The sequence below is a fragment of the Ursus americanus genome, chromosome 16 (assembly GCF_024610735.1).
Source record: "Ursus americanus isolate L20-20 chromosome 16, mUrsAme1.1.p, whole genome shotgun sequence".
Classification (NCBI taxonomy): Eukaryota; Metazoa; Chordata; class Mammalia; order Carnivora; family Ursidae; genus Ursus; species Ursus americanus.
In genome coordinates, this window is record NC_142142.1 from 23,105,932 (window position 1) to 23,127,381 (window position 21,450).

Here is a 21,450-nt window from a genome sequence, read left to right on the forward strand (position 1 = left end):
ATGAGATAGCTCTAGAAATCCACTGTAGGCCAAGGTCTACTGGACTGTCTTCCTAATGGGCAAATCTTTAACCATACAAAAATAGAAGAAATTTATGAATTTTCTTAATATATATGAAGAAGAGGGATATCGCTAAACTCTGTTTTTTTTTCCTCTGAAACATTTGAAATTGGAGGTCATTAGCAATTCACAGTAAGAGAAGTAGCCAGCTCATCTTCTCAGAAAATAATAATACCTCCTAATAATAATAACTCCTAAAGAGTGATCATTTTGCCTCATATTTAAGTATTTTTTACCAAAATATGCCAAGGTAAAATAAACTGAAAGAAAAATTCACATTTTTTTAGAAGTAGAAAGTTTGGTGGCTCAGTTGGTTAAGTGACCTACTCTTGATTTCAGCTCAGGTCACATGCTACGTGTGGGAGCCCCAAACCCTAGATTATCCTCCCCCATGCCTCTTCTCTCCCTCCTCCCACTTTATGCTTCGTGGAAATACCTATTTCTGCCACAGAACCCTCTCATGGTTTCAGGCCATATCCTTAATGTGTTCTTACATTTCTAAGAATTAAAATCAGGAATGGCATTTGTCTTCATGCAAGTCATGCACAGAATCCTGGCAACTGAACAGGCCTCCACAGACCCCTGTCCAACCCCACCTGACACAAAAACAACAAACCCTTTTCTATCTTTGGAGACGTAGAAAAATAGATGTTATGAAATACGTTTTATTATCATAACAAATTATGCTCCTATTTCAACATCAACAGTCTGAAACTATTAAACAATTCTCAAACCTTTAGTATAGAGGCAAACTTATCTTTTTAATGTGTCTTAAAATGCTATAAAGAGTAACACAGAGAAAGTTTTAGTATACACCACAAGATTCACAGTAGAAACTTCATTACTTATCCCTAAGGGTGGGTAAACCCCAATTCCAGCAGATTGTATCATGTATATGAAAACAGAAAGGGAAAATTAATTGTATAGATTCCCAAATTTTTCATTTCTACTGGGTCTCCATACAAATCCATACATCTTCAACAAGTTTCCTGGTCGTGGTTGGTCAGTAATTGAATATATATTAGAATTTGAGAAGGAGGTATTCTCTGGAAGTTTTTTAGCTTGCTTTTTCACAGACTTTTACAGATTTTAGCCTGGTCATCAGCATCACTGTGACAGGTGACACCCTTACCACAGTATCAGAAAGCATCATTGCACAGTCCTGAGGGAGGGCAAAGAGAATATGGACACGATCCAGGCAGCACCGTGACTCTCCATTTCTCAGTCTTTACCCAGAGCAGCTCCATGCCTGGTTTACGGCACATTTTCTTGAGGTCCTCATACATTCGTCTAAGGAGTTTTCCCGTGAAGGCCATGCTGTCCTCACTTTCTCTGAGTTGTTGAAAAATCTCTTTGCTCTCCTTTTCTATTCGCTCTAAATAACGTCTCTCTCTTCCTCGTAAAGCAAGTGATACACCTTCTGATAGCCCGGATCATCTCCCTCCACAGGTCACATAACCCTGAAGGGAGAGGATTAGTTAGATCCATACAGCCAGGCTGGTTTTATCCATGTCTTATCATCTATTTGTCTTCCAACATTTAGCAACTTGGTATATTCCTTGAAAACAAATTTAGGGACGTGTTTCTACCCCCACCCTTTTTTCTACTCATCTGGTAATTTTATTACACTAGAAGCCAAAACCTTGGCTCTAACTCCTTCCCCCAAATATTTACATTTGCATAAATAAAAGGTACTTGTGTTTCAATAATTGTCTTGCATGATATGCTAAGAACCTTCATTACTAAATCCATTTAGTCTCTTTTATGCCCAGATACTTTAGCTACAGACTGACTCTGCTTTGAGAAAATAATAACAAATAATAATTCCTAAAATGTTTCCTTCCACATCCACAAACTGCATGCAGACAAGAACCTTGTGTGTATGAGTACAGCTTAACTCTTCCTGCCCAAGGTTATATTCCCCCTTTCTTAGCTGACATTCAGAGACATTAGCTGTCCTCAGAGACATTGATCAGCAGACAGCCACCTTCTAGTATTAATTCCCCCTTCTGATCTCTTTTCACTTTATCTTACCCTACTTTCCCCCCAACTGGTAAACATCGTTTATTCACTCACATGGTTTTGAAATTAAAACAAAACATACTCGATTGACCCAATGTCTTGATTTTTGTGCTGTCTTTTTTACCTCCAACAAAATATATTTCTGGATCACAGGTAAACATTCACTAGACTCATTTATGGAACTCTCAGTCTTTCATGAAATCAGTGAATTCTCCTTTTCATTCTCCTTTTAACCAAGAACCTTCTTTGCTGAATCCACATGGTTTTTTACATGCATGTCACTAAGTTCTTTATGTCATCCTCCCTTCCTTCTATAAAACCTGCATACCCTGGGCTTCAAACAAATCACTGTCTCTTGGTTTCTCTCTAACAATTTACTTTTTCCAGCTCCTCTTTCCCAGCTGGACTTACCAATATAGGCATTCCTCAAGTTATCTTTCTATGTGAAAACTTTATTCTTTTCTTTCTAAAAACTCCTGTGTGAGATCCCTCGGCTCCAATGCCTAGAATACCCTAACAATTGGAAATGACCCTCTTGAGGCACATCTTTCACATGGGCTCCAACCTCATACATCCAACTGCCTACTGCATATTTTATTAGGATATTTCACAGGAACTGGAAGGGTCACATTTCTCAAACTAACATTATCTTAGACCAAACCATCCATGTCACCTCCATTTCTAACCTAGGTGATGTTCCAATGTGAATCAAAACCTGTCTCACCCCTTTAACATTCTACACTCAAACAAATCATATTTTCTGACATTTCTCTACCCTAAGGACTATCCCTTGAATCCTTCCACTTCCCATGATGTGTGGTCAGTTATTCCTGATCAGTTATTCCTCATCTCAATTCTCTCCTACTTGCTTCCTTGACTTTCATTTTGAAGTCTTCCAATCAGTATTCTCCCTCAACTGCAATCTGAATGAATTTGCCAAAAAAAGAATTGTGATAATATCTCTTCCTTGCTTAAACTACTTCAGACGCTTTTAATTTTATTCAATATGGTTCAACTTCTTATCATATCTTAGATAAACCTTCAGTAAAATTGCAGCTACTTATCTGTGTGCTGTGGGCCCCACTTGGATCATTCTCCTCATTACACCAGTCTTACTACATTTCAGTACTTTATTTATTTATTTATTTATTTATTTATTTATTTATTTTTACATTAATTAGATTTTCATTTTTTCTTAATGTGGAATATTTAAGTAGTTTCCAACTAATATTTGTTTATGCTGTGAGAATAATGATCTCTGCTTGAAGAGTCAAAACAAATTGACCTCAGATGAGATTGGTCAGTAAGAAAAAACGTTTTATATAGATAAGAATTTCTCACTCTTTTTTTTGTAATGCAAATATTTATTTTTTATTTTTTATATTTTGAATTTTTTAAAATATTTTTATTATATTATGTTAGTCACCATACAGTACATCTCTGGTTTTTTATGTAAAGTTCGATGATTCATTAGTTGCATATAACACCCAGTGCACCATGCAATACGTGCCCTCCCCACCACCCGTCACCAGCCTATCCCATTCCCCCACCTTCCTCCCCTCTGAAGCCCTCAGTTTGTTTCTCAGGGTCCATAGTCTCTCATGCTTCATTCCCCATTCTGATTACCCCCCCTTTCTTTATCCCTTTCTTCCCCTACCGATCTTCCTAGTTCTTATGTTCCATAGATGAGAGAAACCGTATGATAATTGTCTTTCTCTGCTTGACTTATTTCCCTTAGCATTATCTCCTCCAGTGCCATCCATGTTGCAGCAAATGTTGAGAAATCGTTCTTTTTTGATAGCTGAGTAATATTGCATTGTATATATGGACCACAACTTCTTAATCCAGTCGTCTAATGAAAGGCATCTCAGCTCCTTCCGAGCTTTTAGTTCATCTTTTATTTTTAAATTTTTTATTATGTTGTGTTAGTCACCATACAGTACATCATTAGTTTTTGATGTAGTTTTCCATGATTCCTTGATTGAGTATAACACCCATTGCTCCATGCAATATGTGCCCTCCTTAATACCCATCACTGGCCTACCCCAATCCCTCACCGCCCTCCCCTCTGAAGCCCCCAGTTTGTTTCCCAGTGTCCATAGTTTCTCGTGGTTCATTCCCCCTTCTGTTTACCCACCCTTCATTCTTCCTTTCCTTCTCCTACCGATCTCCCTGCTATTCCTTATGTTCCACAAATGAGTGAAACCATATAATTGACTTTCTCTGCCTTACTTATTTCACTTAGCATAATCTTCTCCAGCCCCGTCCATGTTGCTGCAAATGTTGGGTAATAGTTCTTTCTGATGGTTGAGTAATATTCCATTGTATATACGGACCACATCTTCTTAATCCAGTCATCTGTTGAAAGGCCTCTCACCTCCTTCCACAATTTAGCTATTGTGCACAATGCTGCTGTGAACACTGGGGTGCATATGGCCCTTCTCTTCACTATGCCCGTATCTTTGGGGTAAATAACCAATAATGCATTTCCTGGGTCATAAGGTAGCTCTATTTTTAACTTTTTGAGGGACCTCCACACTGTTTTCCAAAGGGGCTGTACCAAATTGAATTCCCACCAACAGTGTAAGAGGGTTCCCCTTTCTCCATATCCTCTCCAACGTTTGTTGTTTCTTGCCTTGCCAATTTTTGCCGTTCTAACTGGCATAAGGTGGTATCTCAAGGCGGTTTTTTTTTTTTCAAGGCGGTTTTGATTTGAATTTCCCTGATGCCTAATGATTTTGAACATTTTTTCGTGTGTCTGTTAGCCATTTGTATGACTTCATTGGAAAAGTATCTGTTCACATCTGCCCATTTTTTGATTTGATTAATTTTTTCTCGTGTATTGAGTTTGTGAAGTTCTTTATAGATCCTGGATACTAGTCTTTTATCTGTAGTGTCATTTGCAAATACCTTCTGCCATTCTGTGGGTTGCCTCTTAGATTTTTTGACTGGTTCCTTGGCTGTGCAGAAGCTTTTTATCTTGATGCAGTGCCACAAGTTCATTTTGTTTCTCCTGCCTTTGAGACATGTCATGAAAGAAGTTCCTGTGGCCAATGTCAAAGAGGTTACAGCCTATGTTCTCCTCTATGATTTTGATGCATTCCTGTATCACATCGAGGTCTTTCATCCATTTGGAGTTTATCTTTGTGTATGGTGTGAGGGAATGGTCAGGTTTCATTCTTTTGCATATAGCTGTCCAATGTTCCCAGCACCATTTATTGAAGAGACTGTCTTTTTTTTTACACTGGATGTTTTTTCCTGCTTTGTCAAAGATTAGTTGCCCACAGAGCCGAGGGTCCATTTCTGGGGTCTCTGTTCTGTTCCATTGGTCTATGTGTCTGTTTTTGTGCCAGTACCATGCTGTCTTTGTGATCATAGCCTTGTAGTATAGTTTGCAATCAGGCAACATGATGCCCCCAGCTTTGTTTTTCCTTTTCAACATTTCCTTGGTGATTCGGGGCCTTTTCTGGTTCCACACAAAGTTAAGGGCTGTTAGTTCCAGGTCTTTGAAAAATTTCACTGGTATTTTGATCAGGATGGCATTGAAAGTAGAGATTGCTCTGGGAAGCATAGACATTTTAACTATCTTTATCTTCCGATCCATGAGCATGGACTGTTTCTCCATCTTTTTGTGCCTTCTTCAATGTCTTTCAAGAGTCGTCTCTAGTTTCTAGAATATGGGTACTTTATCGCTCTGATTAAGTTAGTTCTGAGATATTGTATGATTTTTGGTGCTATTGTAAATGGAATCGATTCCCTAATTTCTCTTTCTTCAGTCTCATTGCTTGTGTATAGAAATGCAACTGATTTCTGAGCATTGATTTTGTATCCTGCCACATTCCTGAATTGTTCTATGAGTTCTAGTAATTTGGGGGGGGGTATTTTGGGTTTTCCATATAGAGTATCATGTCATCTGCGAAGAGAGAGTTTAACTTCTTCTTTGCTGATTTGGATACTTTTTATCCCTTTTTGTTGTCTGATTGCTGTTGCAAGGACTTCTAGTATTATGTCGAAGAATAATGGCGAGAGTGGGCATCCTTATCGTGTTCCTGATCTTAAGGGAAAGGCTTCCAGCTTTTCCCCATTGAGAATGATATTTGCTGTAGGCTTTTCATAGATGGTTTTTATGAAATGGAGGAATGTGCCCTCTATCCCTACACTCTGAAGTGTTTTAATCAGGAAAGGATGCTGTATTTTGTCTAATGCTTTCTCTGCCTCTATTGAGAGGGTCATGTGGTTCTTGACTCTTTTCTTGTTGATATGATGTATCACACTGATAGATTTGCAAATGTTGAACCACACTTGCACCCCAGGGATGAATCCCACTTGGTCGTGATGCATAATCATTTTAATGTACTGTTGGATCCTATTACCTAAGATCTCATTGAGAATTTTGGCATCCTTATTCACCTGGAATATCAGTCTGTAATTTTCCTTTTTGTTGGGCTCTTTGCCTGGGTTGGGGATCAAGGTAATACTGGCCTCATAGAATGAGTTTGGTAGTTTTCCTTCATTTCTATTTTTTGAAACAGCTTCAGGAGAATAGGTATTTTTTCTTCTTTGAATGTTCTCTAGAATTCCTGGGGGAATCCGTCGGGCCCTGGACTCTTGTTTTTGGGGAGGTTTTTGATCACTGCTTCAATCTTTTCATGATTAATCGATCTGTTTAGATAACCAATTTCTTCAAGTTTCAGACTTTGTAGTTTATAGTTTTCCAGGAAGGCACCCATTTCTTCCAGGTTGTTTAATTTATTGGCATATAGTCGTTGATAATAGTTTTTAATAAAGCATTGTGGTCCAAGAATATGAAGGGAATAATCTCTGTCTTTGGGTATCGGTTGAGACCTGTCTTGTGACCCAGTATATGGTCTATTCTGGAGAAAGTTCCATGTGCATTGGAAAAGAATGAGTATACTGTTGTTCTGGGGTATAGTGTTCTGTATATATCTATGAGGTCCATCTGGTCCAGGATGTCATTCAAAGCTCTTGTTTCTTTGTTACTTTTCTGCTTAGGTGATCTGTCTATTGCTGAGAGCAGAGTTTTGAGGTCCCCTACTGTTGACTTATTATTATCTGTATGTCTCTTTATTTTGGTTAACACTTGGCTTATGTAGTTGGCTGCTCCCATATTGGGGGCACAGATATTTATAGTTTGATCCTCTTGTTGGTTAGACCCTTTGAGAATGATATGGTCTTCTGTATCTCTAACTACAGTCTTCAGCCTAAAATCTAATTTGTCTTATAGGAGACTTGCTACCCCAGTTTTCCTTTGAGGTCTGTTGGCATGAAAAATGGTTCTCCATCCCTTCACTTTCAGTCTGGATGTATCTTTAGGTTCAAAATGAGTCTCTTGTAGACAGCATATGGATGGGTCATGTCTTGTTAATCCCACCTGCAACCCTGTGGCATTTTATGGGAGCATTTAGGACATACACATTGAGAGTGATTATTGAGAGATATGATTTTAATGATGTCATGTTGTCTGTGAAGTCTTTGTTTGTATAGATTGTAAATTTCTGTTCTGTGTCACTCTTGGGGTCTTTTATAGAACCCCCTTAATATTTCTTGTAGGGTTGGCGTGGTGGTCACATATTCTTTCGGTTTCTGCCTGTCTTGGAAGGTCCTTGTCTCTAACATCCACTCTGAATGGCAGCCTTGCCGGATAAAGGATCCTTGGCTGCATGTTCTTCTCACTTAGTGCTCTGAATATGCCTTGCCAGGTTTTCCTGGCTTGCCAGGTCTGTGTAGACAGGTCTGACGTTATTCTGACGTTCCTCCCTCTGTATGTGAGGATTCTCCTCCCCCTGGTTGCTTTCAAGATTGTATCCTTGGATCTAATATTTGTGAATTTCACTATTATGTGAAGTGGTGTAGGTGTGTTCTCACTGATTTTGGGAGGGGTCCTCTCTGCCTCCTGGACACGAATGCTTGTTTCCCTCGCTAGATTAGGGAAGTTTTCGGCTATAATTTGTTCAAATATCTCATCTAGACCTCTCTCTTTCTCCACCCCCTTGGGGATGCTGATGATTCTGACATTGGAATGTTTCATTGAGGCCGTGATCTTCCATAATCTACATTTTTGAGATTGGATTTTTTGGAGCCAAGTTCCCATTTTTTCCTTCTTTCTATCATCCCATCTTCCAATTAACTAATTCTTCTGCCTCATTTACCCTGGTCATCAGAGCATCCAGTTTAGACTGCATTTGATTCATAGCATTTTTAATTTCTGCCAGATTCGCTCTCATTTTTGCCCTTAGAGATTCTATATTCTCGTTAATATTTTCATTAATATTTTTTTCAAGCCTACACATCATCTTGACCATTGTTACTCTGAACTCCATTTCTGACAATTTGGTTATATCCATATCCATCAGTTCTGTGGCACAGGCCACAGTCTCTGTCTCCTTTCTTTTCTGGGGATTCCTCCTCCTGGTCATTCTGATGAGGAGAGGTTGCGGGGATGCACAGAGCCCTAATTATTGACCAGGACCCAGGCAGTGTGCACTTGTTTCATAGGGTCCTTAGGTATGTGGGCTTTTTGACTTTTCAGCCTGCCTTCTGGGGAGGAGGGGACTGCCACGCTGATACTCAGGCAACCCTGTTTGGGTAGAGTTGCCCGGTCCCCTGCGAGGGGGTGTGGGGATGGGCACAATGTGAACCGGTATTTCTGGGCTTTTGTCCTCTGGCTGCTTTCCCTGGCGGTTTTCTGTGACTCTTCTGAGAGTCAGAGCAGCAGTGGCTGTATCCTAGCCTCTGTCTCAGAACAGAGGCAGTCAGCTCTCCACTGAGCTCTCCTGGCCACTTTAACTCTGCTTCTGTACGTGCTGCTAAAAACCCTACATTGTCGCGGGTTGTGCGCCCCACAGCCACTCTCCGAGCCCTCGCTCCCAGGGCTGGCACGTCTCTGTCCTTTGTGCTTCCAACACCGGTTCCCACATGCGCTCCCCAGCTCCCTGTTTCAGTGTGGTTCGCACGCACTCGGGAGCTCCGGTTTTCAGTCTGGTCGCGCGCACGCATTGCCGGGCTCCCGGTCTCAGTCTGCTTTCTCCCGGGTGCCAGTCCGCAAGTCCAGCCCGCTCCCCAATGCAGGAGGCTACTGCTTCCTGGCGCCAGAGTGCCACAGCTCCCTCCCCTTTCTTTTTATCTTCTGATATCTGTGCACAGATTCACAGCTCCCCACTTTGTACCTCAATACTCAGCCCCGGAGATGTTCGTTTATAGAGAACCTGATGTATCTTCCTACATCTCGAGCTGATTTAGTGGGTGTTCAGGATGATCTGGTAGATATCCATCTCCATTCAGGGTACCAGCTGAAAAAAGGTCCCTACTCCTCCGCCATCTTCTTTCCTCCTCCTTTAGTTCATCTTAAATGCAGTCCAGCCACTTAGCATGCTTACTTCAACTGTACTTCTCATAAATAGGTCATGCTTGATTTTTAGATCTGACTTCAAATGTCTCTACTCTCATTTATTTTCCTTTATTGTCTTCACAATGGAGAAACAAAGGCAGGCGTGGGGGAAAATAATAAGTTCAGTTTGAGATGTGTTTAATTACTCTTCCTAAAAAGGTATTTCCCCAAATAGCCACATGCCTTAATTTCTGACCTCATGCAGATGTCTGCCTAAAATGTGATCTCTCAGAGTAAGGCTTTTCTGATAACCATATTGAAATTCAGTTTGTCAAAGCTACTTTCCTTATTTACTTTCCTACTGTATTTTTCTCAAAATCACTTAGCATGGTGATTCATACTCTAAGTTTTATATTTTGACTAGTTAAATACCTTGCCCAACTACCTCCTGAGCTCCTTGAGTGCAAGGAAATCTGTTGCTGTTGTCTATTTCTAGGTTGGCTTTGAACAGTTACTGAGACACTGTAGGTACTGGATATTTCAAGGAAAAAATATTGTAAGTTATGCCCTTAAGGATATCACCTTTAATGAAAATAGTTTTGTTATATCATCTTGTTATTCACACAGCCCAATTTTGATTCCTTTATTAGTGGTGACAAGGTTCTTTAATACTCTGTTTCTATGTTTCTATCAGGAAATCTTTACTTCTTCAAAAATGTAGCTAAACTTTTGTTTCACCTCTCATTAGTGGTGTTCAATCCATATTTTTTAATCCAGAAGTGATAGATCCACATTCCTCAGTCATTCATTTAGGTCACACTTTGAAATAACCAATGCTACATTACTAGCCACATCTCTCAACATTTCATCTCTTATAATACATGTGTTGACCAATATGAATTTTATAGGATTTCAACTAACTTTAGGATTGCTCTAGTTATTAGGTTTCAACTTGAGTGTATTTACCTGCTTGATATCCCCATGAGTTTGTTACTTCATATTGTCCAATCACTAAAATAATCAAAAAATATCCTCTACACATTCAATAATTTCTTTACTTCTAAGAAAACCTACGTTTACCTCATCTACTAATTATTGTCTCCCTTGATGATAGTTATTCTTCAATACCTGTTGGTTTGATATTATCTTACCAGAAATAACATCCATCAGCTGGTTGTTTTGATTTTAGGAAGAAATCATAACAAATTGGCATACTTCCTTATAGATGATTAGATTTGCTATTGGTTGCCCACTCATTGAAGACTATGAACATTTTATCTCAAGTATGATCACTGTATTCAAGGCTGGTGCTGAAGAAAACAGAATCCCTTGCTTACCTCCCATGTTCTGATTTTGCTGGTCTCTCTTTTTTTTATTTCTCTGGTTTTTCTTGCATCTTTTCCCACAGAGATCTTATTTGTTTCAGGAGCTTTTGCTACAAAAGAACCAAGAATGTGAGCATCAGAAAAGCTGTTATTGAAACTGTCATATCCTAACATGAAGAGGGGCAGGGAATGCAAGATAAATGATTACTAAAGAGGGCAAAGTGCCAGCGCATTTTATTGTTAAGCCCAATGTCAAATATGGAGGACTTTTATAACCACGGAGTAAACCTACAGTTGGAAACGTTGTCTCACTATGGAGGAAACTGGCCCTCAAACTTAATGTCACCAAACCATATTCATTAAATGGAAATTGTCTCAGCTTTTAATTGTCCTGTTGCTAGTTATTATCTCCTAGTATCCTATTATGTTAGCAAAGAGATAGTGTTTCTAAGTAGACTCTGTTAGATTAGGCTTCTTGCAATAGTGGTCATAGTGGACAGTAACCATTCCTAAAAATAACAGATTTGTTCACCTTGGTCTTACGCTGAATTGTCACAGTTCCAACTGTGATCAACATCATCACCATCGACTTGAGTTGTAAGATTTTAACTGTGAAAATGTAAGTGCTATAGGATTGAGACTATCTTTTTTGCAATAGCTGACCCAAGTGTCTGGCACATAATGTCAGTTAATATCTGTTCTATATGATGCATGGATGAATAAAAATTACTTTTGCTTCCTGATAATCTCTCAAATCTCTCAAATATCAGATCCTCCAGATTCAAACTTGTCTCTCAGCCATTGCTTACCCGGTATTCCTCAGCAGTCCAATCAATGGAACAATGTCTATGGGCCACATGCTCCTTAGATTTACAGCAGAGCAAACAGAGCAGATCCTTTCTAACCTCACAGAAGTTCTTTGTTTTCATGTGCATCTCACACATCTTTTCTATAGAGCTCAGTAAGTGGTAAGGTCTTGCCTGCCTGGCAAGGAATACCCGTGTCTCCAAAACAATGTTGGTTGTAAAGTCACCTATAGTGACTGGGTCTATTAAATAATTCACACATATGGAGCAAATGATCTCATTATGGTCAATGTTGGAAGCCATGTCTCTAAGGAAAGAAAAGAAGTGAAGAAAGAGGAAATGAGTTTGGCATGAGTCTTGAAAGAAGCACATATTCAAAAGCATTATAAATACTGAGAGGTATGAGCATCATTTCCTTCCTGTATGTATGGATATCCTAGCATATACAGCAGGACATGCTATGTTTTTTCATGCAACAGAAAGACAATGTTGAAGAAGAGAGTCCTCATGTTCTTCAGCCAGCATAGTGATTTGTTGAACATGGCCTTCCTGTCAGAGTTCCAGCTCCCTTGTACAATTCCAATTTTGTTCACTTATGTCCTTTCTTCTAAACAGACCTGGGAATGTAGTACAGATCCAATTGCCAGCCATGGAGTGTGCGTCATATTTCCCCAAATGCAATCATCCTTATCACTTTGCCAGTAATTGGTTAGAGGTCACTTGACCCTATTTAGCCAATGAGATTTGAAGGAAATACTATTAGGAGGATTTTGTGAAGTGGCTGCTGGCTCCTGAAAAAAAAAAAAAACACGTAAGGAAGAGTCAAGTTAACTGTTTCATGTTCCTCTGGACAGTGTTTGAATGTGAGGCATGGGACTGTCATTTTGTGACCACAATGTGCATTTACCTAGAGACTAAAACATACACCCTGAGCATGACAGAAAAACAGAACAGCTGGGTGTTTGACAATGTCATCAAGGCATTAAATTAAGCAGCTCTGGGACTGACCACCAACACATGTAAGAGAAATTGAGGAAATACAAAAATCCTCCTACAATCATCATCATGAATCACATTTTCTGGCAAGAATCACCAATGGATATGAAAATCATTGTCTAAAAACAGTATTACTCCAAAGATTGTTTGTAATAAGTGCCTCACTTTATTACCAACTAATATATTAAATTATTTATTTCAATTTTAAAAACGCATACTTTTAGTTACCATAAATTGTGACTAAATATTTTTTAATTAGTTAGTTGCTGTTATGTTTCCCATCTTTGAGAACTTGAGTGGGAGAAGCTGCATATTGGGAAGGCTTAAAACTTATCTTGGGTCCAAAATAGCCACAAAGTAAAAACTGCTTTACCAAATGGTTATAAAATCAAGCTTTAGGATAACTCTTTGAAAAATGGGTAACAATAAAGTGATGATGCCTACAGATATATTTATGAATAACAGTTTGTGAGAGGATATTTATGGACTTCTGTGTGATGAACACACCATTTTCAGTGACATGGGACGTAAAGCCTTCTACTCAAACCTGTCCATCATGAGGAGATAGTTTGAGGGACAGGGAGAAAGTTTAGATCAGCCCTGTGTAGAATGGGCTAGAACCTATCAAGAATTCAGTAGGAATATAATCATTTCTAGATTGATAACATTAATGAAAATAATACCATGAAAATGATAATAGTAGAAGCTAATACTGTTTTTCAACTCCCCTTATCTGGATTATCTGTTTTAGTCTTCTCAACAATGGTAGTAACTTTTTTCTATCTTTACCAACATTTTATAACAAGGAAGCTTGACACAGTGTGACTAAAATAAGTTACTTATCTCAAAGTCACGTATTGAATAAAACGATTGATCCCGTATTCAAATGCAGATCCTACTGACAGAAAATGAAAGGAAAGACAAAAAAAGAAAAAGAAAAACTAAATTTTAGTGTCCAAGATTAACATTAAATTAAACAACATTTAAGGATCTCTGAACTGTATTGAGAATAATCTATTATAAGATTTCATGGTAAAAAAGACCATATATTGGGTACTCAGTAGATCAGAGTTTGAAGGATGATATAAAACAAGTTTTTCTAAAAAAGGAAGTTGTTATAATGAGAAATGTATGATGTGCCAATGTGTAATTTGGAAAGAGAAGAGAGAACCATTTTTTTTATAAGTTTGTGTATTTCTTAATGATTTTATTTATTTGAGAGAGAGAGAGAGCAGGAGCAGGGGCAGGGGCAGAGGGAGAGAGAATGGACAGAAGGAGAGGGGGAAGCAGACTCCCTGCTGAGCAAGGAGTCCACCTAGGGGGCTGGATCCTGGGACTCCAGGGTCATGACCTGAGCCTAAGGCAGATGCTTAACCAACTGAGCCACCCAGGCGCTCCAAAAAGAGAACCATATGATAGTTTACCTTTGGTTACACAACCATGCGACATGTATACATGCTCAATGCACACAACCAAATTTACTTATCTCAATGCCTAGCATATTTCTTTAAGAAGATTCCCTTCTCACACTCTACTTTTTTTAAAAACAAAAAGTTGACCTACTTTAAACTAAATACTGCATACTTTTTCAGATCTTATCTACTACCTTCATTTTGAAAATTTCAAAGCAATTCAATTTATCTCTTCTATCAATCCTGATGCATTCAAGTAATTAATGATAAAAAAGAGACTAGTAATATACTCATGATTCAATCAGACTCATTATCTAGAATTCCAGTTCTCTATTGAATGGAAGTCAAAATGTTTGTCAGCAGTAAATGATGATTTTGTTTTAAAATTCATGGGGAAGAAAGGGATAAAGAAAGGGGGGTAATCAGAAGGAGGAATGAAGCATGAGAGACTATGGACTCTGAGAACCAAACTGAGGGCTTCAGAGGGGAGGGGGGTGGGGGAACGGGATAGGCTGGTGATGGGTAGTAAGGAGGGCATGTATTGCATGGTGCACTGGGTGTTATACGCAACTAATGAATCATCGAACTTTACATCAAAAACCAGGGATGTACTGTATGGTGACTAACATAATATAATAAAAAAAATTAAAAAAATAAAATATATACTTTTTCTTGACTTACGATGAGGCTACATCTGAATAAATCCATTGTAATTTGAAAATATTGTAAGTTGAAAGCACATTTAATACAACTAACCTACTGAACATCATAGCTTAGCCTCGCCTACCTTAAAAGTACTCAGAACGCTTACATCTACAATTGGGCCAAATCAACACGCAAAGTCCATTGTATAATAGAGTATTGAATAGTGGCACCTGGGTGGATCAGTTGGTTAAGTGTCTGCCTTCGGCTCAGGTCATGATCCCAGGGTCCTGGGATTGAGTCCCACTTCGGGGGGGGGGTACCTGCTCAGCAGGGAGTCTGCTTCCCCCTCTACCCCTTCCCCCTGCTCATGATCTCTCTGTCTCTCTCTCTCTCTCTCTCTCTCTCTCTCTCACACACACACACACTCTATCTCTCTCAAATAAATAAAATAAAAATAAAGTGTTGAATATCTCATGTAATGTATTGAATACTATAGTGAAGGTAAGAAACAGAAAGGTTGTGTGGGTGCAGGTGGTTGTAAGTGCATTAGTGGTCATGGTCACTGGCTAACTGGCTGACTGGGAGCTGTGGCTGCTGCTGCTGCTGCCCAGCATTGCCACAGAGTCTTAGAGCATATTGCTGGCCCATGAAAAAACCAAAACACAAAATTAAAAATGGTTTCTGCTGGGTATGAATCCCTTTCTCATCATTATAAAGTCAAAATATCATTGAGTCCCACTATTTTAAGTCCGGGACTGTCCATAAATTCATTTGGCTGTACTAACAGTAACGGGTCCTTATTTTCATGTTCCATGGATGCCAAGAGCCTTCCCCTATCTAAACTTTCTCCTATGGAAAAGTATCAGTTTCCCATAGGTCTTTCTAAACCTGACAATCTAACTCTGAAAACTGAAATCCAAGTCTGAAACTGAAAACTGAGGAGGCATTTTAAATACCCAACCTAACAATGAGTGTTTCTGGAATAATTGAGCATATTGAAGAGACTAGCATTCTATACAGACCTGTTATACAAACATGTACTGAAATATGTACATACAGATAGCATAACATGAGTACATTGGTAGACATGGATAGATGAATTACTGTCATGGACAACTAATACAATTAGCATCTATTTATTGCATTACCTATAAAACTGCAAGCTATCCAATGGCATTTGTTTTCTGTAACTCACAATTACGTATGAACAAATCAATGTACACAAAAATAACAGAAGAAAAATAATCATATTAATTCATAAAATAAATACAAACAAAAGAGATTGCATCTATATAATGGAGTAAATTTAAAGTAATGAAATCGTTTCTACTATTAAATTCTTTGGGAGCAACTTAAACACATATGGATTAAATTTCCTATTTTTAAGAGAAAACAGCAGGAGTTGCTTTCATGAATATGGAATACTCACCTGTGGATACTATTAATGGAGTTTTGCATTCTTTATCAGTAAAGTGATGCTGTTAAAATCGATTCAAGGAGTAAATGGATGCTCACCTTTCAATAGCAGTAGATTTCTAAAGTCTCCCCAGCCCAGCTGACTCCAAACACAAGGAATATGGAGGGGAATGAAGTTGGCTCTTTGCCTGATGTTTTATAGTCCCTGAACACCATGCCCATTCTCCCAAAGTGATTAAGTTGTCAAACCTTGGGAAAGGTGTTGGGTACATGATTAGATTTTTGTGGAGTGGAAGACACACCCTGATGCAGATGACTGATTGGAAACCTTCTTAAACCTACTTAAGCAAACTGCCACATCTAAACTCTACTGGGAAGCCATGGCTTGAGCTAACCTATGTGATCCATGGACCTGTTGTTTCTAAATAAATGACCCTCCTAAATAAATAAATAAATAAACCCCCAAATATAAACTTTTTATCTGCTTTTAATTAACTACATTACAACCCAATATCATGTGATAATTAAATCCACAAAATATCACAAATCTTTCAATTATGTGCATGTATTGAATAATAAAAGGAGAGGGAGGGAGAGAATATATGGGGTAGTGAGAAAAGGAGCAAAGCCTTAGGGAAAGACCAGCAAGCTATTGTGTGTGCGGCTTTAGACCAAAAGAGGAAAGTAGTAGTATGTTTCCAACCCTAATTGCATCAACCCATTACTACATACTATATTTGGTTATCTATCTGGATGTGCATTCATTCATTCATTCCTTTCTTTTTTTTAAGATTTATTTACTTATTTTAGAGAGAGAGAAAGTGTGTGCACACCCATGAGTGAGGGGAAAGGCAGAGGGAGAGAGAGGACCTCAAGCGGACTCCTCACTGACCAAGGAGCCCAATGTGGGGCTCAAGCTCATGATCCTGAGATCATGACCTGAGCTGAAATCAGGAGTCAGCTGCATAACTGACTGAGCCACCCAGGTGCTCCTGCATGCATTTCTTTCTTGATATTTCTTCAGACTGAAAGTTATGCACATTTCATTTATCAGCCCGGTGTAATCAAGCCCCTGCCCAAAAATTCCTGCTACTCCTCTGGCAGAGCTATCCTTCTACTGTTTTATGGATCTTGGCCAAAAAGGTCCATCACTACACTGTCTCATCTAGTGTCCCCCAAGCGTGAGATCCTCCCATGCAGGGGATGCTGAACCCTGGTGCAATGTCAGCCTCCCTCTCCCTTGTCCAGTGCATGAGGAACTTCCAAATCAGACCTGTCAGGCAGGTACTGACCAGTAACTTCGGATAAGAGTTCTCTGATTCTTTTGAGTGCTGTCCATTCCTAGGGATTCCTGGGTTCTGTCCAAGGTGGGAGCATCCCACACTGCACCCCAAGAGCCTGGGACAAGATCCCTGAGGGAGAATTCATTCTGGAAACAAAGGTGACCTAAGCCTTCAAAACCGTCAAAGCGCCAAACACCTTCTGTCTCCACAGTCACTATCAGCCATGTGGCGCAGTAGGGATCCCGGTTTTGTCCCAGAGTCCTGCACAGCACTTGGCTAAAGCGGGGCAGCCTCGGCTCCAGGAAGGTGTCATCCATGGTCCCACGTGTGTCTAGAAGATGCAGGATTTAGAGCCACTGAGGCCAGAACAGGAGGAAAAATGAACTTTAAAAATACACAATAACAAGGTGTGGCGGGAGCTGCAAGCATTTCTTCCAGTCTCCCCTCTGTAGCTTCCAGAATTGTTGGGAGAGTCACGGTAGAACTTCCAAGAGCCTCTGCGCCTGACCCGCTCAACTGCAGCGCCCCTGATGCCCTCTGTGGTGAGCGTGGCTCCCCGTGGTGCAAGTGCTGGCACAACAGACATCCCTGGTCTCCAGGCTCTGGCACTGCCACCCCCTGGCTTCTTGCTCACCCTTCAGCCTCCAGATGAACTTGGAAGATTGGACCCAGAGCACCCAAACCCGGCTAGAAAACCGCCCCTTACAGCCTCTCATACCATTCCCTCCTCCTCCCCCAAATTTCTCTGCTCAGCCAGGAGAGTTGCTCCACGTCATCACCAAAACTTAATATATTAATATTTAAATGCTCATCCAATGGCAGTGATTGTCATTTTAATTTTATGTCTCTAACTATGAATGAGGTTGAGAATATCTTCACAACTATTGCTTACTTCTCTTTCTCTGAAGTAATGGTTTCAGACGTTTTTCTTAGGGGGAAAGCCCTGTCTCTACTTCACTTCCAAATTGGAAGCATTCTTTACATGTTTTGGGTGCTCCTCCTTTACTAGCATTATCCCTCATAGTATTTTTCTCTCAGTATTTCACTTCCATTAGAATGTCTTTTGAGAACAGAAATCCTTAAAATTTTTGCAGTTAAATTGATCAGCATTTACCCTATTTAAATTGTGCCTTTATTTTCTTCATTAGAAAATCCATCTCGAATGCAGAATCAAAAAGATTTTCTTATATTTGCTTCTTTTAAAATGATGAAGTTGCTTTTTCATCTTGAACGTACCTGGAATTAATTTTTGTGAACTCTCACAGCATATTCACTGGAAAGTTTCTCTTTTTTAATCCATTGACAATGCCTGCCCATTCAGTCAACAATCAGGTATCCATACATTAAGTGAGTCTTAGGCTTTCTGTTTTTTTTCTGTGGGTTTTTTGTCTTTCCCCCTACTGATGTCCCACCTCTTAATTGCTAAGGCCATGAGACTATAACATCTGCCACTGATATCTCAGAATGCCTAATGATGTTTTGACCCATAAAATGATGCTCCTCGAATATTGCTAACATTCATATCTAGGACAAAATTTATATGTATGCAAAATTTATATGGATAAATATCTAGCACATATTTGCATGTAACAAGTTAGAATCTTCTCATCATACTTCCAGAATTTGAACTACACCCCCTCAAAAAAAACACCTAAAAATCTGATTGCAATGCCTTTTCTGAATAATCTTCAAGAAAGTAAATTAAGCTTGCTACTTTTTCACCTACCTATATATGGAGTGATTTCTTTCAGTATTGTCTGTTTCCTGTATTTTTCAAAATAAAGAAGGGAAGTTTTCCTTCTGTTTAAGTAGTCCACAATTCAAGAAATATGACTGTATATATTCCATGAAAATAATCTATTATCCATTTTATTTTTGAAATCCTGAACATTCCCTTTAAGATCTTAATCCCTTTTAGACTTTTTTCATTGAAAAATATTTAACCAATGCTACTGAATCAAATCGTGTCTAGTGATACCCTAATTCTCAGGTGTAAGAAATTTACTCAGGCTTCGTATCTGTAAACCGGCCTCATTTAGTGTTTCTCAAACCTGAGCATTCATCTGAATTACCTGGAATGACTGATAAACCATGGATTTCAGCCCCCCACATGCAAAATTTCTTTCTTAAGATTTTATTTGAGAGAGAGCGCACAAGCCAGGGGAGGGGCAGAAAAGCAGACTCCCCACTGAGCAGGGAGCCTGACACAGGACTCAGTCCCAGGACTCTCGGACCGTGAACTGAGCTGAAGGCAGACGCTTAACCTACTGAGCCACCCAGGCACCCCACATGCAACATTTTTGATTCCGTAGGTCTTGGGTTTGAGCCAAGAATTGGCATTTCAAACAAAACTCAGGTGATTATGATGCTGGGGAAACTGAATGAAACTTTGAAAACCATGGGCCAAGGTCTTTTTCATCCTCTATCATCCTCAACATTTCCTATCCCCATTGGTTCATCTGTGGCATTTTCAGTGGTTGATAGCATTTCTTCTAATGGTTATCCTCAATTTTTAATCACAAATGTGTGGAATCACATGTATTTCAAAACTATCTCCCTTTCAGAAATGGAACATGGCAAACAGAGTATATATTACGTAAACTGTAGCAAAGATTATTGAGTAGCATACTGCAATCAAACCCTACTGCCAATAAGGCAACCATCTCACTCATTTATTAATTGCTTCACCCATGAAATATTTGTTAAAGGCACATTGTCTCCTAGACACTCTGTTACCTGTTGGCGATACATCAGTGAACAATTTCTTTATCTCTTGCAATTTACACTATCGTAAAAGAAATAGGCCAAATATTTGGAGTTCATATAAAGAAAGGCCTATCTTGGCCCTGAGAGTCAGTGGAGATTTCCCTGAAACACAGATATTTTTTTCTTCTGAGGGTGAATTGATGTGTAAGATACACTAGATTAAGAGGTGGGAGAAGAAAAGTTCAGATTGACATGGGCATTGTAGATAACCAAGTCTGTCTATTCTGAGCAAACTCTGTGTTCCTACACTAGACCATTAAGTGGGAATCACACACTCACAAATTTTTGTAACTCCAGCATACTCCCAAGCCAGGTGAGCAACCACAGCATGTATTCTAGAAGTGGGTTACAGAGATTATTTTAATTTAAAGAAGATGGAAAAAAAGATGGAATCAAAAATGAAAGAATAGACCACTTGGCCCAGAGGTTTCCTTACTGACAAACACTGGGAAAGTGGATCGGGTACTGTAGCAATTACCCTCCTTCACACATAGAAGAAGAAACCTATCCTCAGATTCCATCAGTGGGCCATTCTTCCTTATCCAAGGATCCTTACAGACTCCTAGAGCCCATTCCCAAGAGTCGCCCACATCCAGCTCCCAGTACTGTTTTCCAGATGTGAAGTCATCACCAGTAATGTGTCTTGATCTTCTCCACACAGCAAAATAGTTAATCCTTCAGAACCCAAAGATGCATCTAGACTGTCTTGTCTACATCTCAAACTTCTCACACTGTCCAACAATTTGATATTGAGATTGGTTATTTCTTTTTTGAAGGAAAGCTCCACTGTGGAAAGAAAAGACTATTCCAGTCAAAATCAGTTTTAAAATTCTCAATCAGGATGCCGGGTCCAAGATGGCGGAGGATCAGGAGACCTAAAGTTTGTCTGGTCCCAGGAATTCAGCTAGAGCTACCAAACCATTCTGAAGACCTATGAACGCAACTGGAGAACAAAGAAAAGAGTAGCAGAAACTCTACGAACAGAAAAGCGACCACTTTCTGCAAGGAGAAGAAAAGATGGCGGAGGAGTAGGGGATCACTTTGTCAGATGGTCCCCTGAGTCAGGCTGGATATCTACCAGACCATCCTGAAAACCCACGAAATAAGCCTGAGATGAGAAAGATACATCTGGATCTCTACAAACAAACAACTCCAGTGCTGAATATTGAGGTACGAAGCGGGGAGCTGTGAATCCCCACACAGATTTTGTAAGACAAACGGAAGGGGAAGGGAACCCATGAGCTCGGGCGCTGGGAAGCAATAGCCACTTGCACTGCAGAGCGGGCTGGACTCGTGGACCAGCACCCGCAAGAGAGCAAACTGAAACCATGAGCCTGGGAATGCGCGTGTGACCAGACTGAAAACCGGAGC

General features: G+C 39.5%; 1 long non-coding RNA gene across 1 annotated transcript; it reads right to left on the minus strand.

Annotated features, from left to right (window-relative positions):
• Positions 1 to 711: 711 nt before the first annotated feature.
• Positions 712 to 12,669, minus strand: LOC148108784 (uncharacterized). The gene is made up of 3 exons (XR_015726956.1): positions 12,179 to 12,669; positions 10,768 to 10,865; positions 712 to 1,520 (listed from the first exon to the last, which is right to left on the minus strand). It is a non-coding gene; the product is annotated as an uncharacterized LOC148108784 (long non-coding RNA).
• Between the last annotated feature and the right edge of the window lie 8,781 nt (positions 12,670 to 21,450).